The sequence below is a fragment of the Rosa rugosa genome, chromosome 4 (genome assembly GCF_958449725.1).
Source record: "Rosa rugosa chromosome 4, drRosRugo1.1, whole genome shotgun sequence".
Classification (NCBI taxonomy): Eukaryota; Viridiplantae; Streptophyta; class Magnoliopsida; order Rosales; family Rosaceae; genus Rosa; species Rosa rugosa.
In genome coordinates this window covers 14451539-14457203 of record NC_084823.1, presented here as the reverse complement: position 1 = coordinate 14457203, position 5665 = coordinate 14451539, and the positions used below count along the sequence as shown (strand labels likewise).

The 5665-nt window shown below is 41.2% G+C and overlaps 1 long non-coding RNA gene across 2 annotated transcripts; it reads left to right on the top strand.

Moving 5' to 3' along the window:
* Positions 1 to 340: 340 nt before the first annotated feature.
* LOC133706847 (uncharacterized) lies at positions 341 to 5419 on the top strand. Of its 2 annotated transcripts, XR_009844749.1 has the most exons (4): positions 341 to 941; positions 1017 to 1882; positions 3003 to 3563; positions 3648 to 5419. It is a non-coding gene; the product is annotated as an uncharacterized LOC133706847 (long non-coding RNA). The 2 variants fall into 2 exon arrangements; XR_009844748.1 differs by having other exon boundaries at positions 3003 to 5419.
* The last annotated feature ends 246 nt before the right edge of the window (positions 5420 to 5665 follow it).

Below are 5665 nucleotides of genomic sequence, written 5' to 3'. Positions count from 1 at the left end.
CTCAATTTACCTATTTACTGGTCATTTGGGCGGTAAACAACAATTACTCTCACTTTTACTTCGTTTCGGTATTTTTCGTTGACCAAAAGTTGACTTTTTGTTCGGTTTCAATTTTGAGAAAACTTCCTTCATGAAAGTTGTAAAAGGTATTAAACGGAGTTCGTAGATACGAAGCACGCAAAAATCGGAATTCGTATGAATGAGTTACGGTCTACGGAAGTTCAGTTACACCAGAGTTTTTGAGAGTCAGTGAAGGGTAAAACCGACTTTTCACAAAGTCAAGTATAAAAAGGGAAAAACCCTAAATTCTCTCTCATTTTTCTCCTCTCTCCCTCTCTCGGCCGCACGACCCCTTCTCTCTTGCACGTCGTTCTTCTGCTAGCGCCGGAAAATGCTAGTTTCCGGCCACCACCTCTCGTCACCGCCACCACCAATCGGTCCGACACCTAGTTTCGACGCAAGCCCATGCCAAATCGACGAGTTCTACCGAGCCTAGCCACCATGCACAGCAACCACAGTCCCCGCGATTTTGTCTCCTTCAATTCCGGCGACTCCCTCAGCTCACCGCTGCCGCCAACGTGTTTGGATCAAGCCAAGCCACAAAACCCAAATGTTTCTCCTCCAATCGACGCCGGAAAGCTGCCATATGCATCACTGCCGGTGACTCCGAATCTGCTTGTCCTCGTTCTCCAATCTCCAGCCCAAATTGAGCTGCACAACCACCAAAGTTGGAATCAGAGCCTCCTCATTCTTCAAAACCCTTTGGTCCCGACCTTTGCTTCGGCCAGAACCGTTGCACGCGTTGCCGCTGCCGTGTGGACCACCGTGGCTCCGCCACCGGAATTCCAGGCCACCTTTATTAGTTTTTGATTATGAGTTATGAAGTTTTTGGAGAAAGGAATGGGCATTGGTTCAGTTTGATGTATAATGAAGGAAGGAAGGTAAGAAGCAGGAACTCTATTTTTGAGATATAAATTTGGTTGAAGATTGTTATTTAATTGTGTTGTTATTGCTAGGAGTTCGAATGGTTGTTGGTGGTGGAGGACTACACTTATTTAGAATTGGCCCTCTGTTTGAAGATGAAGAATTGGTAAGGAACTGGGTTCGGTGACCTTATAATTGCTATAATTGGTTTGGTCAAATTATGGAATTGATGGAGTTATTGGTTTGCAATTAGAATGGTTTCAAATATATTTTCGATGGTGTTATGCTTGTGCAAAGTTAGGAAGTGACGAATTGATTACCATTGTGGAAATGTCTTACTAGAAGTGGTAAGTAGTTTGGCCAAATAATTAAGGTATTGGTGAATATTGAATGGATCGGTTTCGACGAGTTTGGCAAGTAACTGAATGTTGAAATTGATGTTAAGAGGAAATTGTTGTGAGAATGGCACATTTTATTTGAGCAAGTTAAATCGATTGTTCGATGAAGATTAATGAAACGAGTTGCCAATTGGAATATTCTAATACTACCATATCCGGGAATTTCAGTAAGGACATAATCATTTGGAAATGGTGATCATGAATTTTACATTTAAGGATTAAAGGCTAAGTAAAAAGGTCGAATGGTTAACCTGAATTATAACTTGAAAATAGTGTAATTACCATATTCCAAATGAGTTTACTTTGTTAAGTGGATTATTCGGAAATGGTTACCCGTAATTATCAATTTGGAGTAAATTGGTGAATTTAACACGTTTTGGTTACTTAAGGAAGTTGTCATTATTATTAAGTTACTAATTGGGCTTAATTATTTTGTTAAGGAATTGAGCGTGACTACTTGAGATAGAATAAAAGCTCAATATCGAAAATGACTTAACGGAGGAATTTCCAAGCTCTTGACTTGGGATGGATAAGTTGACGGTTATTGCATTTGAATCACTGTGAGTGGACTTTTGTTTTTTAAGTAAATGATGCATGCATTTATTCTTTGATTATGCTCTAATTATTTATCATTTTACATTTCGAGCATGTGATTCGATTTCGGAGATGGATTTCGTTTTATCTCATATAATTACTTTCGATAATGATTCGTTTCCGAAGTTGCTTATGATTTATAATTTTATTTGATGAATTATTTATTTCCGAGGTGATTTCCGGAATTTTACTTTTTAGTTATATTCCTATTCTTGGATTTGAGATTTTTGGAAAGGTTTTCGAAATGGGATTTCAATGGAATTATTTTTCTTGTTTATTTATTTGATCCTTGGTTTTGGCATTGGGAATGCCTTAGCAATAATGTCGGTTTGAGAACTTTGATTATTTGAAGATTTTATGGCGTGCGGGGTCACGTCATTGGACTATGCTTATTTTCTTTTATTTACTTTTGAATTTGGAGATACTTTTGGCGTGTGGGACACGTCGTTGGAAATTCTTTTACGAGAGATGGGGGAAGCCTTATGTATTTTGGATTTACTGGATTTTCGGTTATGTTTCCCTGTGCCATACTGAGGGGTGATTTTATCATGCTAGCATTGATTTTCCGCCTTTGTGGCGCGGTGATGGGATCACCGTAGCCCTTCCGCCTTTGTGGCGCAGGTTACTGTCTCTGTGACAGTAATTCTGTAGCCCGGTATCCTATCGCTACACTTAGTGGCGTAAGGGTATATTACGGGAGTTATGGGAGTATTTTAGCCTGGGAGGCTATCACCCGAGCCTGGGAGGCTCACTGGTATGGCTATCGTCTTCCCCTACTCACTTTACTATTTTTGACTAGCGGGGCTAGTTCGATTTCCATTTAACCAGCGGGGCTGGTCCTATTTTTCTTGAGTACTGGAGTTTCAATCTTTTCTTTTAGTTGTGACTAGCGGGGCTAGTTGGTTTTTCTTGTACAGAACTTCTCTTGTTTTGTTGTCCTTAAACATTGCATGCATCGGGAGTTTTTAGAGAAATAAATGGGGAAAGTATTAAATTCCTTTTGTTTAAAATTGTTTATTTTTGTCCACTCACGCTAACGTGTTTTAAATTACTTTTCCCCTGGGCCCTTCGGTTTCAAATGCCCAGTGTGCAGGTTAGATTAGTCGTGGTCGGGCGTACATGGAGTCGAGGCATAGTCCACAACATAGCTTCCGTGCATTCATTTTATTTCTATTTTCCTTATTAATATAACAGATTAGAGCTGCTCTGATAACTTGTGGGATTCATGTTATCAAGTTATCAAGTTGATACTTGTACTTTTTGAAATGGAAGTTGATGTTATTTGGGGAGCAGGGCGGCTCCAGGAGAATAAGAATGGATTGATTTAGAAGTGTAAAATTTTCCTACAGGTTTGGGTAGCCTACTTTTAGGGGAAGTTCTGCCAAATTTTTGGTAGAATTTCTTCTAAGGTGGGCCCCACAGGGTCACTCCGGATTTCGGGGTGAAATCCGGGGCGGGTCCTGTCATTACTGCTCAATGTGACTACTGCAGATCATATACCTAGATTTACTCAACTCGGTGGCTGAATAGTGGGAATGACCAAATGAAGGGACAAGACATTTTTTTGGTTGCTATAGACTCAAATCGGAATGAAGAAACTCAAAGATTATGATTTTATTGGTTAGAGAATTTTTTTGAAACTAGAAGGTATAATAATTAGCATATGGAGCACGTTTGGCAAACTTAACTAGAATAGATTAGTATCCATGATAACTATCTCCACTATTTCAGAAATTTGAGAGCGAGAGAATGCGCTTGCACGCGCCTGAGAGCTTAACCGTAGGTTTCCCCCCTGTCCGGCGGCGTGCCCGTACGCCGTCGTCGGATGGGCCATTGTCGACTCCATGTGGGTCAGGCGTGAGGCCGAGTCCCTTGATCAAGTTCCGATTCGGGTGATTACGGTGGATGTCAGAGAGGTGAAGGAGGGGAAGTCTGCGACTTTTGGTTGGTACTGGTCCTCTCTTCGATGGCCTAATCGGCTGCTTAGAGCACAGATTCGGCGGCGGCTAAGCGGTGAGGCGTCCGGCGCGGCGTGGCAGGGGGTTCGGAGCGACCCGATCTGGGTTGGGTCATCTGATCCCGATCCAGGCTGGAGTGCTCCCACTCGGATTCTCCATGGTGCGAGGAAGACAGCGCTTCTTCGGGGCTGGGTTCCTATCTGGGATGGCGGTTCTCCTAGGCGCGTCGGAGATTACATATCTTTGAAGGCATTTTGGCGTAGGCGGCGCTGTGCAGGATCTGACGGTGGCTGTGGTGGAGTTGGGTCAGGCCCGATTGGCAGTTTGTGGGTTTCCTTCCCCTTGGATTATTGCTTGGGCTTGGGCCCCTGTATTGGGCCCGGTCTGGGCTATCTATTTTATTTCTGTTGTTAGCTTTATTTGCAGCAGCTGTTTAATTATGTCACGTCTTTGGTGTGAAATAAATCTCTACACTTGTTGTGTAGGACTAGTCGGGTTTTGTGCCTGGGTATGCACTCAATGTGCCTTGTCTGCCCTAGGTAGGCGGCAGTTTTCTTGCTTTGTCAAATGGTCGCTACCGCCTAGTGGCAGGGTGAGACTAAGTGTCATCGGATTTATTTTTCGGCGGCAATATAGTAGGAAAGCTGTGCTAAAGCTGGTACTTATGTTATGTTGTAATCGGGTTACATATCGAGTTATCTTTCCGCTATGTCACTGCTATGTTGAAGCAAATGGAGTAGCTCATTGTGCACTCTTTGCTAGTTGTTGCTTGTTAGAATACAAGTCTCCTGTAGAGATTTCTGATATTATTTCGGAACATACTCTAGATGCTTATTGTAATCAGGGGTTTAGGCTCAATGTCCCCCCTTGTATTCGACAGTTTCATTAATCAAGGCTTGAGGGCAGCCGCACCAGCCCTTTATTCAAAAAGATTAGTATCCATGATTGACTTGGATTGGATTGAAAACATGTTGGATTGAAAAATCTCAATCTTACTCGTTGTTTGGAGCAACAGTATACAAGTCGGATTGGAAATTGGATAGCTAAAAGGGAGAATATCACAAATAGTCACTGAACTATAACATGTTCGACACTTTGGTCACTTAACTTTTGAAAATATCGCTTTATTCACTCAAGTTAGATATCGTCTATCACTTTAGTCATTTTGTCTATTTCCATCCATCTTATCCATTGAAATTTGATGTAGGACGAGAATGGGTCTGGTTTAGCCGGAAAACAAGAAAAATAAAGAAGCGGTGTGGAATTAAGAAGAGTGATTGAAAAATAGGTAATTCACGCATAATGAGGTTACTAGCCGCTGCAATATCCAAGAAAGTTTGGTTTTGGACTTTTCAGGTTTCTCGTGCGAAAAGTCAGGTTCTGGATTGTGAATCAGATTGGAGTAAATTTTGGCCAGAATGTCCGTTTGAGACGCATGATACCTTTCTGGAATGGGAACGACGAGATCTTCAAGACTCACTTTGGTGAGCCCTAACAGATTTAGGCCAAAATATGTCGTTTTAATTATCCGATTCGGGATTTAATATTTTTAGGCTAGTTTTACATTTGTTTTAGAATTCTTTTATTTTAGGTTTTTAGTTTCCTTTTAAATTTGGTTTCTTTAGGATTTCTTGTTAGGTTATAATTGTGATTAGGTTATGACTTGGATGCCTATATAAGCACCATCATGCTATGTATTAAGATCAGTTTATCATATTAAATTTAATAAAATGAGAGATTTTTCTCAAATTCTCTGGTGGACTCCAGATTTATCTTTTTAGGGTTTATTGC